The 25,828-nt window shown below is 37.1% G+C and overlaps 1 protein-coding gene across 7 annotated transcripts in view; it reads right to left on the reverse strand.

The window, feature by feature from the left end:
- IMMP2L (inner mitochondrial membrane peptidase subunit 2) overlaps positions 1-25,828 on the reverse strand; it is a 998,090-nt gene that overhangs the window by 160,048 nt on the left and 812,214 nt on the right. The gene's annotated exons all lie outside the window — the stretch shown is intronic.

Genomic DNA, 25,828 nt, shown 5'->3' on the forward strand with positions numbered 1-25,828 from the left:
TGGTTTTTAGGGGTATATTACCCCGGGATTTCCTTTCCCTGGACTTACAATTGGCATAGTCGGCAGGACTCCTGTGAACCCGAAATCTGTCATAATGGGCGTGACCTTTGGGAGGGCTGCCACTAGAAATGATGGGGAGAAGTGGCACTCAAGCCAAGGAACATGTGTCTACACTCGTGTGGTAGTTGAGGCGCCCCCACCACTGCTGACAATTCCGACCCCAGCCTGTGGCCCGAGCCTAAAGCTACTGCTTCTGCCACTGCTGCTGCTCTTGCTGCCAGCCAGAGCCTGGCCACAACCATGGAAAGGAGCAGAGGTCCAGGTCACCTTGAAGCAGCTGGCTGCTGTGTACCACACCTTGCTGGCTACAGAGCCCATCGCCGGAATTGCTCTGACCAAGGAAATAACCTCTTATCCCATCGTGGGGTGGGTGTGAGACTGGACCCAAAGGCCATGGAATGGCATGGCACAGACACCTCAAAAGATAATGTGGGTCCATCGGTGTGGCCTGCCTTTCACCTTTGAAGAAATCAGCCAAGCCCGGAAGGAGTGCCCTGCACATTGTGCAGATCAGCAAACCACCAAGAGGGGCCTAGAGCGTCTCACTGAAGCCTATGGTCGGTCACTGGTTACTGAGAGCGATCAAGGTACCCACTTTATTGGACATGTGTTGCAAGGATGGGTGCAGCAATTAGGGATAAAATGGATGTGGCTCTGGACATTTCAACACATGGATCAGTGATGGTTGGCTCTTCTGGCACCTTGGGGAAAAGGCCTGGAAGCTGGCCTTCTGTGTATTCCTGTAATAACAGCAAATTGGCCCCTGACAATCATGGTTATTTGCTTCTATGGTCTTTATGTCCTGGATGCGCCCCCTGGCTGCAGCTGCTCCATGATGGCTGGAATGGATGAGCTTCAGACTTAATCTGCATGGAACTTTGAACCTAACTGAATCCTCTAGCTTGAGAATTATGATTGTGTTGCTGTTGTCAAGAAAATAATGTTTAAAGAGAGGCTTGACTTTATCTAGTGTTTGGTAAAAGTTTTGTGAGCAATCTAGCATGATTGTTAGGAATGAGTAAACAAGTGTAGAAACATATTTTGTGCTTAGTGAGAGACTGTGCTGTAAAGTACATTTACTTAATCTGCATAGGCTGAATCCTCTGGCTTTAGGATTATCAAGATTTTATTGCTGTTGCTATTGTATGTTACTAGATTGGTCAGAAGAGGGGGATCAAGTAAATTGTAAGGCGAGATTTCTGGAGGGGTGGACTGTGGGTAAAATTGAAACATTTCCAGAATTTTTTGCCTGGCTTTGGTGCATCTGCATATCAATAAGCGTTCAGAGGTGTAAACAAGTAGGCTTTAGTGCATTTGCATCTTTCCTCAGGGGTGGAGAAGTTCATCTCCATATCAGTGGGTAATTACCTGGGCAACAGGGGGCTTATCTGTACCTGAGAGGTGAGGCGGGGGGCGGTGAGGTTGCTGCTTGAGCAGAGAAGAAAGACAGCCTGGGACTGCAGTTTGTAAATAATAAATGGGTTTTAAACTTTATTTCTCCCTTTGACTGATTTTGGTTTTTAGGAGTATTTTGCCCCAGGATTTCCTTTCCCCAGACTTACAGGCCTTAATTATGAGTAGTCACTATCCTATAGAGTTTATATACATTTACTTAATCATCACAATAACATATGTGATAGATACTCAGATTATCTACATTTTAGAAAAGAGGTTAACTTGCCAAAGTCCAAGAGATAAATGGCTGGTATTCAAATCTAGGCAGTTTGACTCAAAGTTCACCTCCTAACTATTGGGCTACTCCACAATAAATGATAATGAATTTAAATGTAACTATAAATAGAGTCCTTATCAATGAATTTACTAATTGGTACATTTCTTCTGACATGAATCTAATATAAATCTTTGACTGCTTGTATAAATTTGCATTCTCTACTTATATACACAGCATTTTGAAGGGATTCCAGTTATCAAAAGTGATAATACTCAAAGCTTGTGAAGAATACTGAGGTGTTTTTTCTTCATTTGGTTTTGTTTATGAGAAAACTTAGAGCTAAGACCTAGACATTTACAAGACTTCCTAATCATAAAAGTTTAGCTGTTTTCAATCCCTTATAGAAGAGTAAAACACACTAGTCACAAGCCAATGGACAACATAGCCAGGTTAGAAATTAGGGATTCTTGACTTCTACTCTTGTCTAAGTGTTTAGCACTCTCAAATCCTTTTTCCAACCTAGGCCTCTGTCCTAAGTTACTGACAAATCAGATTTAATAACATTAAATAAAACCTATTTATTTCTGAAATTCCTTCTTCTGATTGATGATAATGATTCTGTACCTAAATCAGAAATCTGGAAGTTTCTTCCTTTCTCTCCATCAATCCTACATTGTCACTCAATTCCATAAATCCTATCTTTAAAATATTGGCTCAAATCTATTTATCTCATTGCCATTGCTGTTGCAGTGAACCATTTGCAGGATATGAAAGGTCATGTGTGGTGAGGATCATTAACTCGCTATCTCCCTTCTAACTCTTCTATACTCTGGACTACAGCCTCACTAAACAACTCACATTTCCTATACTTCTGTGCCCCTGGGCATGCAAACCTTTCTGCCTGGAATTCTCTCTGTATGAACACCTCTTCATCCTCAATACTTTTTCCTCTGAGTATTTTCCCTCACTTGTTCTCATCCCAAAATTAATCATTCTTTCTTGTCCATGCCCATACTGTGGTACTTTTCATGTTGTAATTAAGGACAATAAATATATTCCATTGATGGAGATTCTGTTCTAGTCTTTGCACTTTGAATATGTGTTCTTAGTCATTCATGAAAATATTATCCCTATTGTATAGACAAAATCCCTCAAGCTTAGAAAGATTAGAAGGCTATAGAATTCAGAAGTGTAAAGCCTAGGTTTAAAATTTGTTGATCTCCAAAGCCCATTCTCTCCCACATTACCATAGAACTTTCTTAATTATTTGTTTATATGCCTGTCTGCTTCACTGGCCATTGAACTCTTAAAAGGCAAGAAATATCTTACTTAATACTGAGGCCTCAGTACCTGGCATACAGTCTGGCACTCAACACATGTCTTGTGATTAAGTGAATGAGCCCATTTATTGTTTAATTCATCAAATAAAATCCTGTTGTTATTAACCACCATTTAAACAGAAATTTCAGTTTCATGAATATGACTGATGGGGAGAGAAGATTTGAACAATGTTTATGACTTTTTCATGTTATTTTTATTAAGTTTTTTGTATCCTACTTCTTAACACATGAAGTGAAGAATACTACTGGCATGCAACATTATTCAAACTGGCTTTTTTCTTTCAATAAGATATAGTCAGCATAAATTATTAATTTCTGTTCTTCCTGAAAAGTCCAACCATTTTCACACAATAACCTAAGTCCTCTTTTATAAAAATATATTTGCATAGATATAGTCTGTGTATATTTTGGCAATCATATTTTGACTCTTCAAAAGGTAGTACTGGCAACTACTAAGGGATTTTTAAGGAATACGGTGTAATCTGGAATGCTCTTTACTTAAGAAGGCAAACTGTGTCATTCATTTCTTAAACTTATCCTAAAGATAAGCTTGTGCTAAGGATGGTGGCATTCTACAAAATAAATTCTATTTTATGGAACTGGCAACTGTGAAACTAATATACAAAATTCTTGTCATAAAATTTAAAAAGAGTGATTTTTACCATGGCATAGTACCAAACTAAGAGAATATTGATCTAGTTATCCCAGCACCTCCTCCATACTTTGAAAACAAAAAGGGAGAAAATGAGTGCTATGAAAATTAATAGATGGAAAATAAATTCTGTAAGATTTTTAACGTGCCTCCGAGAGAACACTTTGGTATAAGACATTTGGTATAAAACTTGCATTCTCAAAATGTTTTATTATTCTTTCATAAATATCAAGATCAAAGAATATCAGAATCCAACATTATAGATCAGTTAGATATACTTACACTCAGAGGCAGAATTCTTGTCTATGATATTTCTGCCAAGCTATCATTCAGCAATTTCTTGAAGAATGCTCTACTGATGGTACCACTACAAATACATGAAGTCATTCACTTGTCCAACCAGTACTTGCTGAGTATTTATTATAGGCCAGGGGATTTAACGTTTTCTTAACTGGTTTTCATTGCCATTATAGTACTGTCACCTCAATGTTTTAAACTAAAAAGTGAATGTAAATCAAGTAATATGGGAAGGTATGAAGTGAAAAATGAATGCCTTCTACCACCCTTCCTCAAACCCTAATCATTTTTTCTCCCAATAAAAGCCTGGTTCCCAGTTTCTAGGTATTTATCTCTATCAACAGAGATCTGCTAATTATTTACACAATGGAATCATACTAAAAATGATTTTCTACATCTTATAGAAAATACTTAATACTTTAGTATCCTGGAAATATTTTCATCATTCCACATAAATACCTACTTTTAATGTCTGTAAAATATATAGTAGTTCACCACATGGATGTACTTATTTAACCATCCTTTATTACTGTGTACCTTTAGATCCCATTTTCTGGTTTTGCTATTATAGTTCAACATTGTATTACATTGCTAAATCAACGAACATGTGAATTAAATTTTGATATATATTGCCAAATTGTTTCTAGAGAGTTAGTACAAATTTATACTCTCACCAGAAGTATATGAGAATGCCTGTTTCCCCCACATCTTCTCAGGACCCGTGCCTACTCTTAAAACTGGAGGAACTCGAAGAATTTTTATTATGTGAGTTGTGTGTATTGGCATTTACCACATTAGAAATTAAAATTGAAAAACTAAAAATTGATTTATTCAAGATGAAAATGATAACCCCATTATATATTAACAGAAATAATATTTTTATAACAAATAAATATAATCTGAACTCTTAACTGAGATTCGTAGTTTAAGTAACCTATGCAAAACAAAATAAAAAATTAATGAGCAGTACAACTTTGCTTTACATTTTTTCAAATCATTTCAATATCTGCCCTAACAGAAGATAGCTGGATTTGCCTATGAGCTGCTGCATTCAGTTTGTTCAATATGCTGTTTTGCTTGAAGTATATGAAGAAAATTGGCCTCATAGGCAGATATGTAGCTGGAAAATGGATGATATGTATTTTTTAAGCCCTTTACACATTTGCCAATATTTTTCGATACCACACCACAACTCAACAGTGACACTTAAAGAATAACTGCAGTGTGGAACCTGAAACCATATCAAAGAGCTTAATGAAATGACTGTATTACATTAAAATATACTGGCCTTGAGGCACATCTATATTGTACTTTGAATAGATCTTTACCTATGCAGGATTTTGCAACATCATGCACTGGTCATTTAGAAAATACCACTTTACTAAGTTATGCAGATCTTAAAGTACTGTCTTATTTCATTATATGATATTTTAGAATTACATTTACATTACCACTGATCCCTTCAGGGGAGTCAAAGTATTGAGACTCAAGCTATGAGTTTTCCAAAATTCAAAATATTGCTTAAAGACTTAATTCTATCATTAGCAACAAATACTATAAGCTGTTTTCCTTGAAGTGATATATTTACTTCATTAAGTCTTGAGAAGATACCTGCCAAATATCAAAGCCTGAATAACTAGTTTGTCAGTGATTCTTTCAAGTAAAAGTGGTATTGAATGTAAAACAGTGGCTAGTTCAGCTGGCAACTTAATAGTATGTTTCCTCAAGACAGTAATTTTATTATAAAAGTGAAGCACAACTGATTTATCCATACTTCCCATTCCATCACACAACATATTAAAAAGGACATTGTACCCAAAAGGTTGAAATGTAATAAAATTAGTAATTTTACTTGTTCATCAAGGACATTCTTAAATGAAACTAGCATGTTGTTTTTTTTTTTTCTGCCAGTGTACAACAATAGAGAAAACCATTACTACTAGTTGAAATTGGTGCCTGATTTGTGTTAAGGCACCAGTAATTTTCCCACCATTGCTTTTGTACCATCAAAGAAAGTAGTTAAAAGGCAGATAATGTCTTAGTATTCTTAGAAAAGTAGTTTGACCTCTCCAGCTTCTTAAAAGGGTCTTGTGGGCCCTCAGGGGCCTGTAGACCATAGTTACAAAACTGATATAGGCCTATATCATCTCCATGTCAAAGGTGAGAAAGCTGAGGTTCGGAGATTAAATAACCTACCCAAAGGCAAATAGCAAACAGCACAGCTAAAATTCCAACCCAGGCATTCTAACCCCAAGTTCTGGCCTCTGATGACTATGCAGCACTGCTCAGGACACCTTTCCATGGCTGGCTGCCAGTATTGTCACAAAGTCTTTGTACTATTTCACATTAGTCCTTGCTTTGCCCTCTGAGAATGATGAACACATTCATTCATCAAACATCTAGATCACTTCTACTATGAGCCAGAGACTGAGCCCTGTGATGGGGATGCCAAAATGAATAAGGTATTGTCCTCACTTTCAAGGATTTCACAATCGAATAGAGAGACAAATGTGTGAACAACTACCTGTACTACAGTGTGATAAATGTTACAATAGTACTCTGTTCAAACTATTTTGGAAGCATAGAAGAGAATGTGATTAATTCTGCTCAAAGAAGGGAAGGGGGCTTGAGGGCTTAACAGTCAAAGTGCATTTTAGTTGGACTTGAAGGATAAGTACATCTAATCCCTTTATTCATAGAACAGTCCTTCACATACAGGAATATAGCTATTGTGTGTCCTGCATAATTTTCCACTATTTCAAATATCTCCATTGCCCTTAAGAATATATTATGAAGATGGATATAGGAAACAAATCCCCATAATATGGGAAATGCCTTCTCAAAATATGTATTGATCCTTCTTTTGCAAGCATATATTCACATTTGTTAATATCAGCTTGTAATTAATCATGAGAGCATCAGACAGTTTTGCCTAACAGCCAAATAGCTTATTTTAAGCTACAATTAGGAATAATGTGCAAACTAAAGAAACTGTTCACAAAGTACTCCTACTAGATTTTTAGTTATCTTTCCTCTAAGGTACCAACAAACTGTTTCTATAAAGGACTACATAGCAAACATCTTATGCTTTGTAGGCCAGATGGACTCTGACCCAACTCTTCAGCTCTATTCTTGTAGTGTGAAGACCACTGCAGACAGTATGTAAATAATTGGGCATGGCTGTACTCCAATAAAACTTTATTTACAGAACAGGCAGTGGGCCACATATGGCCCACAGAACATAGTTTGCTGACTTCTGCATTAAGCCATCTTTCTTTTTGTGTCCTCCTCCTCTTTACTTCAAGAATATCAGACTTAGAATTAGGAGAACTGGCTTTAAATTCCACCTTGCTAAAAACCAGTTAGCTGTGCGATCTTATTCAAATTGCTTGATCACTCTGTCACCTGTTTCTTGTATCATATCAAGTATCTTTAGATTTTATGATAATGGCTCTTATCAAACTCCAAAGAACCACTGCAAAGTTACTCTGTTCCCCCAGTATTCCTAATTCATTCCATCACGGATAAAAAGAATGAGAGACTGACAAAAAGTGAATGTGACCTTAGATGATATTAAAAGAAATGTATATTTCATATGAACAGGGGTAAGCTCTGATCCACTCTACAAAGGTTAAAGGTCAGTTTTGAGTAAAACACAAAAAGACTGTTCAGAGGAAAGCAACTAAGGGGCCTAAAAATTTCTGGAAATTTTAACAAATCAAATATGTTTGAAAGAACTGGGAAATGAGTGGAAAGCAGAAATTTAGTGGGCACAATATTACTTTTTAAGTGCTTAGAAATCACACATAGTTTAGAACCTAAATAAAATATTCTAGGTTGGAATATTTCAGAGTTCTGGCTTCTGACCAATTATAAATTCTGTGCCTTCTGAATCCTTGTAATATCTAAAGTCTGTAAAGTTATTGCTAATAATAATGTTGAAGTAACTTCACCACTTTCTTGTATTTGTATAACTACCTAGAGTTTATATCCTTGTATATTATACTGGTAGAACTTTCTGGCCCTATGAGACTGGCAGAGATAAATATTACTGCCTTTTTACAAGTAAGGAAGCAGAAATTCAAAAGGATGATTTGCTATCTAGGAGATTCTTGACTTAATATCATAAAAAAGGGAGGGGTAAAGTTAAGTTTCCAAATCAGCTTAGAAAATGAAGACTGAAACTACAAACAGACACCACCAAATATTCTGTAAACATGATCTCCCTTATATTTTAGGAGGAAGGAGAGCCTGGGGCAGTAGGATTTAACAGCTTAACAGCTTCAAAGCACTTTAAATTTGGAAATAGTTGCCTAGCATTTTGCTTCAGCTGCTAGTGTTCTTTACCTATTTTTTTTTCCTGTTAAGTACTTTAACCAAATCTAAATGCTTTGTGAATACAGCTTATAAAATGTACGAGGGAAGAAGGGGTGTTCTATATTAAAGCAACCTCAACTGAGAAGGATCCTAAAAGAAAAGGATATTCTCTTCAGTTTGATTGGCCTCATAGATAAAAGCTGTATTCTTACAAAAATAAAATACAAGAGCTGTGAATAATTCAAATCACTAAATGGCATGAATGGATTAATATTTTAATATTATACTTGCCTTTTATCCAGACACAACTTTGAACATAATAAATTTGGTTTTAGAACTGAAATCCTCAAGATTCTGAGTTTGGTTTCTTTTTTAAATATATATAATTAAAGTCACCTTTGAAGGCTGCTGAAGGTTGTTGAGGGTACTGGAGATGTATTTATTAACAATCTGTAGGAGGTCAGCACGGTTTCCTACACAGAAAACTACAGAGAAGTTTGAGAAAGCAGCAATACAGAACCTAGATTATCCAAAGAGAAAGGCGCTAAAGGATGAGGAAGTTCGTCTCCATCAGCTCAAGATTCCTGGGCATGGAGGACACCTAATAGGGGACAACGCTGGGGCAGATCATATGCGAGCTTGGCCTTCTTCACTGTCCCTCACCCACTAGCTTCTCACAGATTACATCACATTGCTTATCACTAACATCCCAGGTCACTGTGTGAGAAAAAAGTTAACAAAGGTACCATTAGCAGCAGAATCACAGAACCCAAGAATGGACTAATAGTTACCAAAGGGAAAGGGACTGGGGAGGATGGGTGGGAAGGGAGGGATAAGGGCGGGGAAAAAGAAAGGGGGCATTACGATTAGCATGTATAGCGTGGTGGGGGGCACGGGGAGGGCTGCGCAACACAGAGAAGACAAGTAGTGATTTTACAGCATCTTACTACGTTGATGGACAGTGACTGTGAAGGGGTATGTGGGGGGGACTTGGTGAAGGGGGGAACCTAGTAAACATAATGTTCTTTCTGTAATTGTAGATTAATGATACCAAAATAAAAAGGTACCATTAATGATGTCTTTGGGAAGGGGAAGGTATATAATACTCTGCTAGGGCAGAAGCTGAGGGACTCCATGGGCTAACAGTGTGCACTTCTGAGCAGCAGTGTGAAGCTGCTTCACTTTCCTGTGGGCTGCCTCCTTCTAGAAAAGCTTGAGTTCTCCAGAGGCTGTGGCTTGGAAAGGCAGCATGCAGGACCACAGTGTTGTCTCTGACACGGAAGTTCATTTCTAAACTCAGCCTATATGGCAAAAATGGCCTGGAAATAAAAGGCCCTTGAAGATCCCTTGTAATTCGTTAAAGCACAGCATGTGTGATTTTGCATATACAACCCTGTAATTACAAACACACTTAAAAGAATACAGTTCATAGTAACACTCAGACTTGTGAGAAACGAATATCATGAGACAGGCCAGAATCCACATGGGCTCAGCGTCCTCCTAAGAGGAATGGAGCCTAATTACCACTGTGTGAATGTTAGGCCCCCTTCTCTTCTCTTTCGTGTTATCTCTCTCTTCCTCCTTTCACCCATTTCTTTTCCTTACTACTTATAGAGTCAAATTCGGGTAGCCCTGGATACTGAGGTATCCTGAGGCATTCTGAGCCTTACATGTATCTTTTTTTTTTTTTTTTTTGCAGCTATAACAAGTTACCACTCATTTAAAACAGCTTAGACCAAGCACACGCTTGAAACAACACTGATCAGTTATCATCTGGTTCTGTGGATCAGAAGGTGGTTCAGGCTGCTCTGGGTTTCCCAAGGCCCAAGTCAAGGTACCAGCTGACTGAGCTCCAGGGGGAGGAGAATCCACTCGGCAAGTTTATTCATGTTTTTGGCTGAATTCAGTTCCATGCAGTTGGAGTACACTTAGATCCTGTTTCCTTGCTGATTGTAGCCAGGGGTCCTTCTCAGCTTTTAGAAGCCACCCCCATTCTGTGGCTCCTGACCCCGTCTCTCTCTTTTAAAGCCATCAACAGTGGGTTGAGTCCACCTTCTCATGCTTCAAAACTCTCCTCTGCCTCCCTCTACAACCACATCATTCTGACTGACTGTCTGGACCTCCTCCTCTGATTTTAAGTACTCATGTGATTACATTGTACATACCTGGGAAAATCCGGGCTCCTTGCCCTAGAGTTAACTGATTCATAACCTTAGTTATGCTGTAAAGTCCTTCATAGCAGTTCCTGGGTGAGTGAATAATGTGGGGATAGAAATCTTGGGAAGAGACCTTTAGTATTCTTCCTACCACACTGTAATAACAATTTCTTGGTCTATCAAATGTACTTCCTTACATTCTCCAAAATAAATCACACATCAAGCCAAAAGTCACCCGGAGCCAAGTTGGTTAACAAGATTTTGTTTGCAAAATGAAGAACCAAATGAAAACTTATCGAAGAGGACTATTCTGAAATATTACAAATATTTGAGTAAATCCATAAAGAGCTGCAGTGGCAAGTATAAAAATAAGCATGCATTAAAGGAAGAATGCCTCAGCCCAGCAAAAATACTAAAGGGAAAGAGTCTGCAGAAGCTTCATTTGTTCTCCAGGCACTTGGGGTCACTGATTAAGTGAGAGGTGCCCAGGTGTTACTTCTTGTCAGGCAAAGTCTCAAGTGCTTAGTGCTTTGAAACAAACAGTGCACGGAGACTTGTTCAAGGCCCAGGTAAAGTCCCTAATTGAATCTAAGGAGCCCAGCTGGGTTTTGAGACACTTGCTTCCAAGCTGACTTGACTTCAAAACCACTCTGTCATTCTGACTTTAGCCAGTATTTGCACTGTACTGTCTTGATCTTGGCATATTCATGGATTTTGCTAAATAAAATCTGGGCAAAGTAAGCCATTGTGGAATTCAGGATTCCCTTTAGCTAACATATTCCTTGGCCAGTGGCCAGTGGTCAGAGTTTCCCCACTCTCCCCAGCAGACAAGCCAGACTTCTTAATTGTTTCACAGTCTAAAAGGGGACTGCTGGTGGTATGTTTTGTAGATTTTCTGTAGCTTTACTTGGTCTGGTGGCTATTGATCAGCTCAGAACGTTGTGAAACCCAAGCTATCGCTTCCCTCACACTTACTCAGAACCCAGTTTCTCTGTGTGGCCTGTCAGTCAGCTCTGCCCAGGCATTTCACAGATATTTTCTTTTTTTAGGAGACGTTTGGGTAGACAATTCAAAAAGATCTTGCCTCAGCAGTGGGAAATGAAATATATATATATATATTTTTTGGTATCATTAATCTACAACTACATGAGGAACATTATGTTTACTAGACTCCCCCCATCATCAAGTCCCCCCCACATACCCCATTATAGTCACTGTCCATCAGCATAGTAAGATGCTGTAGAATCACTACTTGTCTTCTCTGTGTTGCACAGCCCTCCCCGTGCCCCCCACACATTATACATGCTAATCGTAATGCCCTCTTTTCTTCACCTCCCCTCCCCTCCCTTTATCCCTCCCTTCCCACCCATCCTCCCCAGTCCCTTTTCCTTTGGTAACTGTTAGTCCATTCTTGGGTTCTGTGAGTCTCTTGCTGTTTTGCTCCTTTAGTTTTTTCTTTGTTTTTTTATAATTTCACAGATATTTGATACTGATAATGGTTTAAAGTTTGCTTGTTCACAAGTGCCCCCAAGCACCTTAGAATTCTTCATATTCTGGAGACTCCAGATCCTAGAGACTAAAAATTACTGAATAGTAAGAGAATGTGGAGGGGGCAGGGGGGTTGGGGAGAATTCTGTTTATTCTGATCATATAAATGGCATAATCATGTATGATGTGGAGATGACCTTTTTTTCTTTTTCTTTTTTGAGATGGAATCAATACACCTTGAATGGCACTGCTTTCTTCTATTTAACTCAGGGCCACAGAGAGTTTTTTACATTATTAACCCTCAAACAGGAGAGGCATTCACTCCAGACCAAAGAAAAGTGGGGCTCTTGAAAGTGCTCTTATCACTAAATTGAAGTATTTTAAATTGTGTCCTGCCACCTAGAGGCACTCTTAGGCCATTTTGGGGCACGTCTCATTTCTAGAGACTTCATGGTATATTCACTAAGGCAAAACAATATTATTAAATCTTCAGCATTTTCCTAACTTCAATATTAGAAAGATCCTTTAAAGTAAGGCCATTTCTGTGCTTTTCCAAAATAATAAAATACAATGGGTAATGTATAGGTTGTGCTACAGAATGTCAAATGGACCCATGTCATAAATTTCTCCTGGATCTTAATTATAGCTCAGGAATTGCTAATTGGTATCTAACCCCATCCCATCTCTGGTTTTATTTTGCTACTAAAGATTTTGTTTCAGTATGGTTTTGGTTTGAATTCCTTTGGATGGGATCAACAAAAACTGTACCATTTATTCTCTTGGGTTCACACCCAGGCTCTTCACTCGTTTACTTACCAGGCTAGGCCCTGAGAACGCTTGGATGGATAGGAAAGCTCTCTTCAGTTAGACAGCAAGAACTAGATAAAGTAAAATATTTTCATTTTGTTGTAGTTGTCAATGACTTCACCTTAGGGCTCATCTACATTAATTAACCCATTTGAAGTTGGCTTCTAACTTCTTTCTCCCTATAATTTCATTGTTCTGAGTTTATTTTAAATTCTCTAGGTTGTTACTGCAATTTATTTTTAAAGCTTCCTCAAACCTTCTTTATAAATAAGTCAATTTTAATTGTATTTTTAAAATAGGGGCTTCCACAGAAATATACCAGATATATATTCCTCAGTATGGTATAGCCCTTCATGATCCTAGCACAGTTTAAGAAATGGCCACTTGACACACATCAGACTTTACTCGCCATATGAACACAAATAAATTAAGAAGGGTTTATCTCTATATACACAATACATACTAAAGAAGATCAGAAAACGCCAACCCCAAAAGATACTGCTTTGGCATATTGATTATTTTGAGCTGAAGGCACTAAGACAGCAGATGCAGAAAATTTCCCATGAGAGAGCTTCCCCTTCATGTACCAGGAAGAGAACACTCTTACCAATGGAGACTGGTGACCTGAACTGAAATGGATCTATACAAGTAAACCTATGAAAATAACCATTTTCTTCCAATAGTATCCTCCATATATTTCCTAGTCACTCTCCCACAATTTATTGTCCATAACCAATACCCCTCTGTCTTGTCACTTCTCCACAAATTTATTACACTTTGTTAAAAAGGGTATCTGTCCCAATTGCTTTTTTGAGTCTTATTAAATAAAATTCAATGCTTTTCTCTTACTAATCTGTCTTGTGTCAGTTTCATTCTTGGCCTGGTCACAGAACCTGAGGGTGGAAGGAAGAATTTCCTCTGCTAAAATACACATACTTAGCGCAAAACAGTTCTGCAAGAAAGGGTCTGATCATGGTTCTAGCAACTGGTCATGAGGGAAACTGATAACAGAATGGGAGCCAAACACTGGGAGCAAGAGAGCTTTGTCTTCTTCCAACTGTGTTATACCATCTTGGAACAAAGAACTAAAATTTTCTGTTTATAACTTTTGTAGCTTATTATTTATTATTTAATAAAAAATTTAATCTCAAAGTTCCAGCTAGGCTGAAGAAGAGAAAATTATAGCATGTGACAGGAGAGGATATGGAATTAGACTAGGACTGTAGAAACAGAGAGATGTCTCTGCTACAAAGGGAAATTGTAGGGATTAATAAAAACTGTACAGAAAGCACTAGAAGAACTGAGCACAGTCAACAGTGGTGATCTTCCCAGAGATCCTGACTTTAAGAAGCAAAGCAAAACCTAGTTCAATGAGAAAGGTGAGTTTTGTCACCAGCTGGAAGGTCACACGCTTACCATGTAACCAGTCAGCCTCAAAAGAACAGATCAGATGAACACTGAGACCCATCTGCAGGCTTCAGGTGGAAGCACTCAGATGGAAATTTCTTCCTGGAAATGCACATGTCATCTGTGCCATCTTGGCTCACATTACCATAAGAGCACCTCAGGAAGGAATAAATGTGTAAAACAGTAATTAAATAACCTCTAGTGCTCAGAGAAGGAAAAGTATTGTTTCACCAAGGAAACAAAACAAATCCTTATTGCAAAAGGCTCAGAAAAGATATGGCCCAATGACCTAATTTAGGGGATGATGTAACAGAACATGCCTGGTTAGGTGTAGTATGACCCTATCTATCATTGCATGCTGAGGAATAAGGATGCTCTTTTACCTGAGCCCAAAGGGCTGATCCATCTACCTATTATGGGCTATGGTATAGAGCTTTATACAGACTGAATATTTTTGTTCTCAGCAGTCCCAGATTATCAGACAGAGAGTCTTAGAAAGCTGCCAAGAAGTAAGTATCTCAGGCTCATCAACCTGCTTCCCCCAAATATCCAGAAAGCGTGGGGACCAAGGACAATCAGAAACTGCAAAAAATGACTAGGGATAGCAAAGCCAGGATAATTAAGCTATTGGTTACAAATTTCAAATTATTTCTCCAAACTGACATATGTGCCTTTGTTCCTGAAGACAATTCTGTGCTAAACTTAGTAGCTGTTTTTCTTTTCCTAAATATTTTTTTCCTTTCTTTGTGAATTTTGCGAAGCTTTATTCAATAAATGCCAGGTAATAGAAGATTAGAAATCTTTTAATAATCATGTTTATTATTCTCATTGTTTTCTCTTGTTCTTCTCATTTAACATATCTTTCCTCAAATGCGTCACATTAGAGGGGTTACTGTGTTCCCTGACGGGTCATTGACTTAGTAGAGCATGGCATATGCTGAATTGAACATTGTAATTACATTTAGACCCAGGGCAACAACCAATTGTTCACACTCATTTGTAGCTGGAAGCACCTGCAAATGACATATATTAATGAATACAGATCCTGTGGTGAGTTAATAGGATAACAAATCTCAATCAGTATTGCATAAATTGGTGTGGGGAGGAGCTGAGGTCTTTGTAAACATATGACCTGGTGGTATGAAATTCCTCTGGAAGAAGTTAGGAAGTGATAAGGCTGAGTTAGTATCAGTCCTGATATTCTCATGGCTCCATTTACCTATTCAATTCATACGCTCCTGCTGGCTGTTTCCCAGAACTTCTCTGAGGGTAAGACCTGAATTCACAAGTGTTACTATAATGTGGGGCAGGGAGTACATCCATAAACACACATGGCAAAATCCTCTCATGCACCAAAAAATCATTAAGGAATTTCCTTAAAAACTTCTGTGACCATAGGCCTTTGGTTTATTGCCCTTGTACTTCAGGTGGCTGATGTGGTACCAAACTAAAGCATTAATGAAATTCAATTTTATTTTTACCCATAAAATAGGAAAAAAAAATGGAAGAGATTGATAAATAACATCTAGTCCGAGCAAAGATGTGCTTCCTGTGATGTGTGCACTCCTCTCTGGTATCTATGACTTTATAGGGCCCATATAATGATTGATTTATTGAATCCACTTATATATTCCATTAGAAACATTGAAAGGTTAAATTCAGAAAAATACATTACAAAGAGAAATCTCTGACTGCCATTCAATTGTTAATCCTAATGTAGCTTGAAATGTTTTAAGAACTAGTGATTTTATTTCCTGTGAATACTCAACACTTTAGAGCTATTAGATATCCTGATTAATATGACTAATGTAACAACACAATCACTATGACTTCGGCCCCCAGAGAGTAGGTCTACTTCAGTTCAACAATTCATTTCAGTGCTGTTGTTTGGCTCTTAAATCCCTTGTTTTAAGCCATCTTAACATATGAAAATCCAGACTTAAATAAAAGATAAATTAGGAGATGATGATTCACATAATAAAAGGATTCTTTTGTTCAGTGAAGGACAGAACATATGACACCTTTAAATAACTCCATTAGTTATTTATATACATTAGTTATGGATAGACATCAGTGAAATATCAAATCAACAAGGTGTTATTCATTAGGACTTGTAAACAATGCTTGGCTAATCAAAAAAAAAGGCTATTAGACTAATCAAGGCTGTGCTAAAAAGCTAATTCATTTTTCAGCTTTAGCTAATACAAATGTCATTCTCTGTTGACCTGGCTCTAGATTTACCAGAAATCATTTTTATGACAAAAAAGATCAGGCTTTACGGGTGTATGTTGGGTATGTCTCCCTGATTTCCTGCCTCCTCTTAAGGCTATCCCCTTACCTCAGTTGCTCAAATATGTATGTCCAAATTAATGGTTTGAGGGAGTGCAATGAAGTTTATTTAAACACTTAATGTCCCTACATTATCAGCCAGAATTAAGCAAATATATTTTAGCAAGTTGAAACATTTGAAGACTTCATCATTGTCCCACACATTAATTACCTATTAAGTGAGATACTCCCTGCTTCTATTTGTTCCTCCTACCCTTGCTTCCATCTGCTCTCTATCTTTCTCATCTGTCTCTGTGTTTGAGGATGCAGTCTTTGGTAGAGTATATTGATTGACTTCTCTAGTCTACAGATTTTGTTTGGGTTTAGCCAATAGTAAGCTAATGAAAAATAGAAGGAAGCCCTCAGGGAATGAGGCTTATTTCTGCTGGGCTTCAGTTTTGCGGTTTCCTGAGCTCCTCTAAAAGCCACAACTCTTGCCGGTAGTTCTCCTCTATAGCTACAACATTGGCTACAGCTCTTTTCAGGTCTTTTCCACTTCAGTCCTCAGACTTGGAAGTGGTAATAGCTCCCTGCTACTGTTAGTCCAAGAGGGCTTCACTGTCCTTGTTCCCTCATATCTGTTATGACTTTGTAAATAATCTCCTTATTAAATGCTCCACCATCATACCAATTAAGTGTGTCATCTATTTCCTTATCGATCCTGATCAACACATATATGCAAAGAATCTATTAAGGACTCTATAACACATAAAAATAAATTACAAATTGATTCACTCTCAGTTTACAATCTGGTATAGGAGATGACTGTGGTTCAACTGATATCATTGGTTAAGGTTTGTTTAGACATCACTGAGAAGGTGATAGTATTGTCACATTAATGCAGTGGGAAAAAATAGAAAATTCCATGGGATGACTTGTTGTCTATATGCTGACTTGAAATAATCTTCATTTATTTAGATAAATAATACTGCATTTAGAAATATATTAATAAGATTTTTAAATGTCTATCCTCCCATAATTTGTATATAAGCAATGTGATATTTGAAAGGACAATTAAAAATTATGTGCCTTTTCCCCATATTATTTCATATACACACTTGTTTTATTTTTATGAAAAAGTTCTTATTTTCTATACAGTATTAGTTTTTTTAAGCCTGCACATAAACCTACATGTTAAAACTTTCTGTCATGGAATATTTAAACCATCTTGTCTTAATTGGAATTATACAATTTAGCAATTTGGTAGGGATAAACTTAATTTTGGTAATGAATTATAACAAACAATTGGCTATATAGTAAGAAGGTACTAAGATTTCAAGCACTATTTACTGGTGTTTATTTAATTCAAAGGTCCATTCAATAAACTGAGAAAAATGCTTTTACATTTACAGTTATAGATTTTAAAGCCCCAGTGGTACCTCACATGGATCAACAAGTGTATAATATACACTTCTCAATAGAACATTTACTTCAAAAATTTGATTGGACATTTATATTTTATCAGAATATAAGCAGATGAGATGATTTAAAAAAAAGTAGCTCTTATCCTTAAAGTTTATAATGGGAAATCTATGCATGAAATTAATGACAGATTACAAAGTAGGATCATTTCTCTATAGAAAATTAGTAAGGCTAATCTAGAATAATTTAAATAGTTTACTTAGAGAATAAATTCCCACATGGAAATGTTCATGCTTGCTTTATAGTTTCTGGCCTTCCCTTATAAATAATGGGTTTGTCATTCACACTGCATTTCAAATCAAATTTTATATGACTTCAATAGAAGTCATATAAAATTTCTAATTGTAGAATTAGAAAATATTGAAATACTATTGCTTAAATTCTTTTAGGAAGTGGGGTGTAGGGGAAAATTAATTTTTAGGTAAGTGCTACTGAGTACAAGTGGATGACATCCAGACTAGCCAACAAAAGGTGCCTAAGCATTTGCAGAAGTCACTGTGAAGAACAATGAGGACGTTATCAAATTGTCTGAGAACAGATGTAAGATTTGAAATAGTTTTCAAAATGGTACAAACATAAATGTTTCTTAGTTAAAATAAATACTGGGTCAATAAATCTCAGATTCATAAAGTACACTCAAAGCTTTGAACTGCACAGCCTCAAGTGATACATTAGCAGCACAGACATACATTAAAGCACTTAGCATGAAAACCGTCTGCTATAAAATAGAGCAGAAACATATTAAATATTCTTATCAATCTCAAATCCAAAAGGATTACAATTTAGAACATATGCAAGATCAGTTATGTAAAATTGGACTCAATAGCTTCCCCAATAATTTTCTCACTATTTGGGGATTTAATTTTTCCTATACTTAATGAATCTGCTAAACAGGGAGAATGGAAAGGAATATTTCAATAATTTATTTTTGTTTATTTGGCTAGAATAGCAAATCATGAAACACTCACTGAACATAATTAGCTTCTCTACACTGTGATTCCAAATCTGTTTGGATGCAGGGCCAGCTGACCAGATGGTACACGGTAACATAATGCTTTTGAAATGGAGGCTTGAGTTCAGGTCCACAGGCCACAGGACAACAGAGGCAGATTGCAACTTGCACGTGATATATTCATCTAGGAAGGGCTGGGGCTGGCAAATGCTGCTCTACTGCGCTGCTGAAGGGCAAACCAAATGCCGTCTTCTCATGCTCTGGCTCTGTCTTAGTATGTGGCTGCTTATTGTGTTTTTAACCTCTTGGGGGAGGGGATTGATAAAGGGGTGATTTTGAGAGGTCAGAGAGATCAGAGACACAAAAGAAGTGAGACAGTGTGGAAGAAAATCAGTTTCCCAAGTACCCATAACCTGCTATGCTAAGGAGAGGATATGTAGGCACTTACAAAAAGAAAGGCCATTCCCCTAAAATACCTTGTATACAAAGGCATTTTCTTAGAAACCTTCTCTTGCTCTTAATTAATGAGACTGATTGGTTAGCATTCTGCTTTATGACTAAGTCTGACAGAGCTTAATGGAAGAGAAGCTTAATTGCAGAAAAGCAATGGAAGAAATTCATTAGAGAAGTCTTGAAACCTGAGAATTATGGGCAAAGCAGGCTACCCAAATGGAAATTGAGCAATTTAAAATGTCTTAATTAGATTTAAAACCAGAGCTTAGAAAAACTAAATTAGCTACACCGAATCAGATGAAAAAAAATTCTGAGATAAAATGCATGGTTATTATTGGATTCCTTAAGATAGTCTGTAGAGCATTGTGCTGTTGATTCTAAAATTCAGCCTTCATGAGGAGTAACACCACCAACAAAAGACAAAGAAGATAGTGAGCATGAACTATAAATGGTAACTGTGTTTATCCCGAACCTTACAGTAATGATTTTAAGATGTTTTAATAACTGCCTACTGCCAAAGGATTTTGAAGAAATCCAAAAATGATAAGCAAATAAAAACTTTATCTCAACTCTGTTGAGCAAAAAAAAATACAAGAAACAAACCAAACATTACAATTTATTCATTTGAGAGCTAGAAATTTACACAAAACTGTTATGGTCAAAGATGATAAAGGTGTGGGTATGCAGGGGGCCAGCCAAAACAGAACATTATATTTACTAGACAAGTATAGGTATTAGCATTAAAAATATCTATAATACATATAATCCTAAAGCTTGTCACTCACTCATTCATATTTCTTGGGTATATAAGCACCAGGCACATGGTGGGAATGCGTCTCAGAACAAAATATTCAAGGTCCCTGACATACTGGGGAACAAAGACTAGTAAACAGGATAGACAGTAAACAAAAATAACATAGATAAATGTTAATTACACACTGAAATAAGCACCATAAAATGTATAAAGCCACCAATGTGAGGTGATACTAGGGAAATGTGATCTGGATAAGGGTGCTGATGAAGAAGTGATAACCAAGCTAAGACTTGAAGCTGGTGGAAGGAACAGCTACCCAGTGTCACGGAAGACTGTCCTCAACAAACCGAGCCGCCCTTGAGTAGGTCACATGACTTCCAGGCAGGAAAGCTGGTCGGGGTGGCTGAGGCGTGCTGCCTGGGGCAAAGGTGAGGAGAGATGACCCTAGAGAAGGAGGAAGGAGCTGCGCGCCGGTAAAGACGGAGAATTTCAAGCCAAGGTTTAGGTTCTAAGAGAAGTGTGGAGCCTTTGTATGGGTTTAAACAGAAAAGTGACATGATTAGATTTGCCTTTTTTTAACAATTACTGTCAAAAAGAAGTTTTGCAAAATGAAGGTCTTTTTGGATTCCCACAGCATACTAGTGTATCCATTTAATATTCAATCAAGGAACATTTTCCAACATCTATTGTTTGCCAGTTCCATTGACAAGGAGAGAAATACAAAGATCAATATGGCTTAATATTTCACTTTCACAAAATGTACCAGATTATTAAATCATATGATTTTTCAGAGGTAAATATGTATTTAGAGGTATGTACAAAATGCTAAGGGAAACTAGAGGAAAACTCCACAGAAGTGATAAACACCAAACTGGGTCTTATGAGATGATAAGAACGGGGGAAGATATTCCAGGCAGCAGCAATTGTAAAATAATGGAGGCACAAAAGAATATGGAATGGAACTGAGAAAAAAGAAGTTCAGTGATGCCAGACTTAAAGTGTGGAAAGAGGAGGCTAGGAAAGGTAAACTCATGACAAATGGATGGGATATTTATATGCTAATGGATTTGAACTTTATCCTATGATCAACCAAGAAATTAAGAGATGATTTCAAGCCACAAGAAGGATAATCCTACACCCATGAGGAAGACTGACTAGAAGAGGAAGGTACTAGCAGCAGGAAGGATAGCTAAGAAATGTTTGCAGTTGTCCAGAGGAGAGACGCTGTTATGCATTGAGTGTGTGCCTCCACGATTCATATGTGAAAATTGAACTCGGATGTGCTGCATTAGAAGGTGGCACCTTTGGGAGGTACTTAAGTGTGGAGCCCTTGTGAATGGAATTAGTGACTTTAGAGGAAGAAGTTAGAGACAACTAATCCTTTTCCAACATGTGAGGACACAAGTCGGCAGTCTACAACCCAGAAGAGGGTACTCACCACAACCAACCATACTGACACCCTTGATCTCAGATTTTTAGCCTCCAGAACTGTGAGAAATAAATTTCTTGTACTTGTAAGTCCCAGCTTCTGTTATGTTCTTTCAGTAGCCTGAACTGAACTGAGATAGTAAAGGTATAACCTAAGAAAAAGTATGGAGATGGCAAGGATGGAGAGAATGGCTCTCCCAAGTCCTTTACATTTGTATCTGCTTCTTCCATGACCACCGACGGCCAGGACTTTCTCTGGAGAGTCACGGAGTTCCATTTCACACATGCAAAGGACATTAAGAGCCCCTGGAATCAAGAGGCTTCGAGGATCAGAAGAGGAGTCCAGTAAAGAAGGCCAGGGGGCACTAAGCACAAATTTCCTGACTTCCTCGTTTTGTCTAGAAGATTGGATGGCTTGTACTTCTATCTGCAAACTCTCATCAGCTGAGATTTTGAAGTAGTAAGTGCCATAACTTCATTATTTCAACCAAAATTCAAGAGAGCAGCTGCTTCTATGCCAGAACGTGGGTAATCCTCTCTCTCACCTTCCTGTTCCCTCTTTCCTTTCTTAACTCTCTATTATTTATTTGCATATCTGTCTTCTTCAGTGCTTAGCAAGTAGTACACAAAAATTAATATTGGTTTAATGTTTATTTATGAAGGCATTAATTGATGAATGAACATATGAGTGAAAATACATATTCCCTTCTTCTATCTGGGAGCTTTTGAAAAGTATCAGCTCCACTATTCTATCCCCAGATTCTGACTTAATTATCTACAGAAGGGCCTGATCATCAGTATTCTTAAAAAGCTCCCAGGTGATTCTCTAAAATAAAACTGCTCTAAAAAATTTAATTTATTAATTTAAAAAAAGTAAATATTTGTATCTGCCTGACCTCTTGATAAAGAAGACCTTGCAAGAAATGACAGAAATCAGAAAGGTAAAATATTCAAGAGATTTCACAGTACTAAAAAAAAAGTATACATATATATGAAATTAAAATGCAAATCATGGTGTAGAAAAAATACTTATCCCCAATTATAGCTCAGGATCTATTAATATTCTTATATGAGTCTATATGAAAAAATACATTCAAGTTGAAAAATGGACTAAGTTCATGAAAGGAAAAAATCATGGATGAAACTGAAATTGCTAGTGAGCATAAAGAGAAAGTGTTCTATTGTACAAGTAATTAAAGCAAAATGTATTGAAAGAATGATATTTATCTAATAAAATTAATAAAAACTAAAATAAGAGATAGAAGTCAGTGCTGATAAGGTAGATAGTCCTTCTCATACCCTACTATTGTGATTATGTAGCAATAAACATTTTCTGGAAGCAATTTGACAATATAACAATATGCATGAAGAGGCTTAAACATAGTTCTACTTTTAAGCCACTAATTCTACTTCTAGAAATCTGTTCCATGGCAATTATCAAAAATGTAGCAAATATTCATTTATCAAGATGATTATTATAGCATTATTTATAAATATTAAAAAATATAAAAAACCTGAAGGCCCAAAATTAGATTATATTACATACGTAGGAAATAACTCAGAATTTAAAATTCATATTTCTAGTGATGTTAGAATACATTCATAATGTTATAGAAAAATTTCATTTTGGAGAAAAATTCAATATATACACATGATAATATATGTAGAAAGTAATAGTAATTACAGATGATATAATTACCTACCTAGAAACTCAAAGAGAATCAATGGGAAAACAATAAGAACCAGGTAGTCTTCTATGCCTAATCAGGTAACAAATTAAGGGAAAAAAAGATGTATGCTAGGTATAACAAATTAAAAAACAAAAATAAAATAAAACGTAAGATTGAGCTCTCAAAAGTCAAACTATAAAGCCAAAGACTGATATGATACATTATCATCCTTTTGACAAACGAGATGACAAGCAAAATGAAAATAAAGGCTAAATGAAAACTGGAAAATGTATTTGAAAACTTAGACAAACGTTTCTTATTTATAATCTATATAGCAAGCTAAACCATTAACAAGAAAAAGGGACAACATCCATGAGAAAAACAGAAAAATATATGAAAAACAATTTACTAGATGAAAAACGATAATCAATAAGCATGTGAAAAGATGTCCATACACACACACACACACACACACACACACACACACACACACACACAAATCGAACTGAAAGTAGGAAAACAAAAAGATTTTATGTTGGCGTATTAGACTGGCAGTAATTAGGGCATTGATTAAGTTTAGAATATGAGATTAAATTTTCTAATTCCTTGGTATAGTATAAATTTTATAAAAGAAAATTCGTAATATTTTAAATGTACATTTAAATTATATACATTAAAAATTAGTAAAATTTTAAATGTATATATTCAATGATCTTGAAATTTCCATTCTTTAACTTATTTTAAGGATATAATTTAGCAGGTACGCGTAGACTTAAGTAGATAGATGATCCTTCCACCAAAATTCATGGCATTAAAAAAAAAATCAACACCTGTTATACTCCACTTCAGATTTAGTAAGTTTAATGCAGACAGAGCACCATCCAAGCAGGCACCGGGTGCCTAAAGGAATGAATGCCCAATGAGGAAACTTTGACAGAAGGGAGATGGAACTCAGCAGGTGAATTGCTCTCCCTTCCTTCCTTGTCCTGAGACATTGTTTATGTCACTCTTAGAATGCAGATCCACAAGACTGAGTAATCAATTGTGCTGGATACTGAGCAGTGGTCAGCTCAGTAAATCATGCTCGTTTTGGCTTTCCTGCCATCCTGGTCTCATTCTCCCTTCCTCTCCCTCACTTACCCCCTAAGATTGGACTAACCCATAAAATTATAGCATAAAAGCCTTTGCTTTACACATTGCTATCTGAGGAATTCCAGGCTAAAAGGAAGGTAGAAATTCTTTATGTACATTATTAGGAATTTAAACTATGCGTAAGTTAAAAAGGATGAGGTACCTTCACTTATACTTATTTGTTTGGCATATTGAACTTTCACATTCTCCTCCCGAATCTTGCCAGTCTTCTACTAAGAGCTGCAGTCTACATTCTACCCTTGGATTTTATGAGGGATCAACCACTGAAATCCAGCAAGACTAACGCACGGTGGCTTCTGACGCTGATGCAAAGATGATGCAGTGTCCACCTGGTTCTGTCTGTCTCTCAAGACACTTGCCTTTTGAACACAGCCACCATTTTGTCAGGAAATTTATGTCAGAAACTGTGAAGTGTCTGAGATTTTGCCTTACTTGCAAAAAAATGATTTAGATTGCTACACTTTGTATGTATGTATGTATGTATGTATGTATGTATGCACATACGTGTTGGGGAGGAAATTTTTTCCTCTTAACCTTCAAGGTTCTTCTGGCTGGTCTAAGAATCAAATGGACAAGAGAGAGAATAACAGGAGAAAGGTCAAATTCAATTACATACAAATGAGAAATCCACACAGACATGAGATTCCAAAGACAGGGAAAATGAGGTATATATGTTTTCCCGAACTAAGGAGAAGGGGATGGGGTCTGGGACTTCAAGGAGAAGGAAGGCAATTCACAGGAAGATGAAAAAGTACACATTGGGTAAACAAATGTTTACTAGGCCACACAGAATAGGCCACAGAGCATTTTTAACAGACTTCACTAAACTCCTAACTATAGCCCCCAGTTCATATATAGTAGCTATCTATGGAGACAGTCTCTACCTAGAAAGGTCCTCTACCTAATTCTTTCGATGCAGTTAGGGGGAAGGTCAAAGTTTCTTTCTGAGTCTTTTGAGCCTTGATTGTTTCCAGCTGGACATAACCTGCATGTCAAAGTAGCATGCCCTGGGGTGGCCTGACCTTGGCCCCTACATATATATGTACACAGATAGACAGGTACACATACCTGCAACAGTATGAGTATCACATGCACACACAGAAAATATGAGGCCTGTGGGCAGAGACAAAGGCAGTTATTACTCCCAGGAAAAACAGCACCCTGAGCAACATCTTGCCTGTGTTTCCCAAGCCGCAGCCCCTGCAGAACAACACAATGATGGCTAGATGGTGTGCGCACATGCAGGAAGGTACATAAGAGGAAAGGCCCCAAAATAAGGAAATGCTGATCTTATACAGGGCTGCTCATGATGTGTCACTCCTCTCCTCAGGGCAGAGAGAGAGAGACCTTATCTTTGTTCTGAATGTAAATAAGCAAATCTTCTGGGGAGAAGACAATTTTCACTTTACCACCTTCACTGTCTCCAGAGAGGAAGATGTGTCTCTAAGCTTTACTCTCCTGGAATTTCTCCTT

Source organism: Manis pentadactyla, chromosome 7, assembly GCF_030020395.1.
Source record: "Manis pentadactyla isolate mManPen7 chromosome 7, mManPen7.hap1, whole genome shotgun sequence".
Classification (NCBI taxonomy): domain Eukaryota; kingdom Metazoa; phylum Chordata; class Mammalia; order Pholidota; family Manidae; genus Manis; species Manis pentadactyla.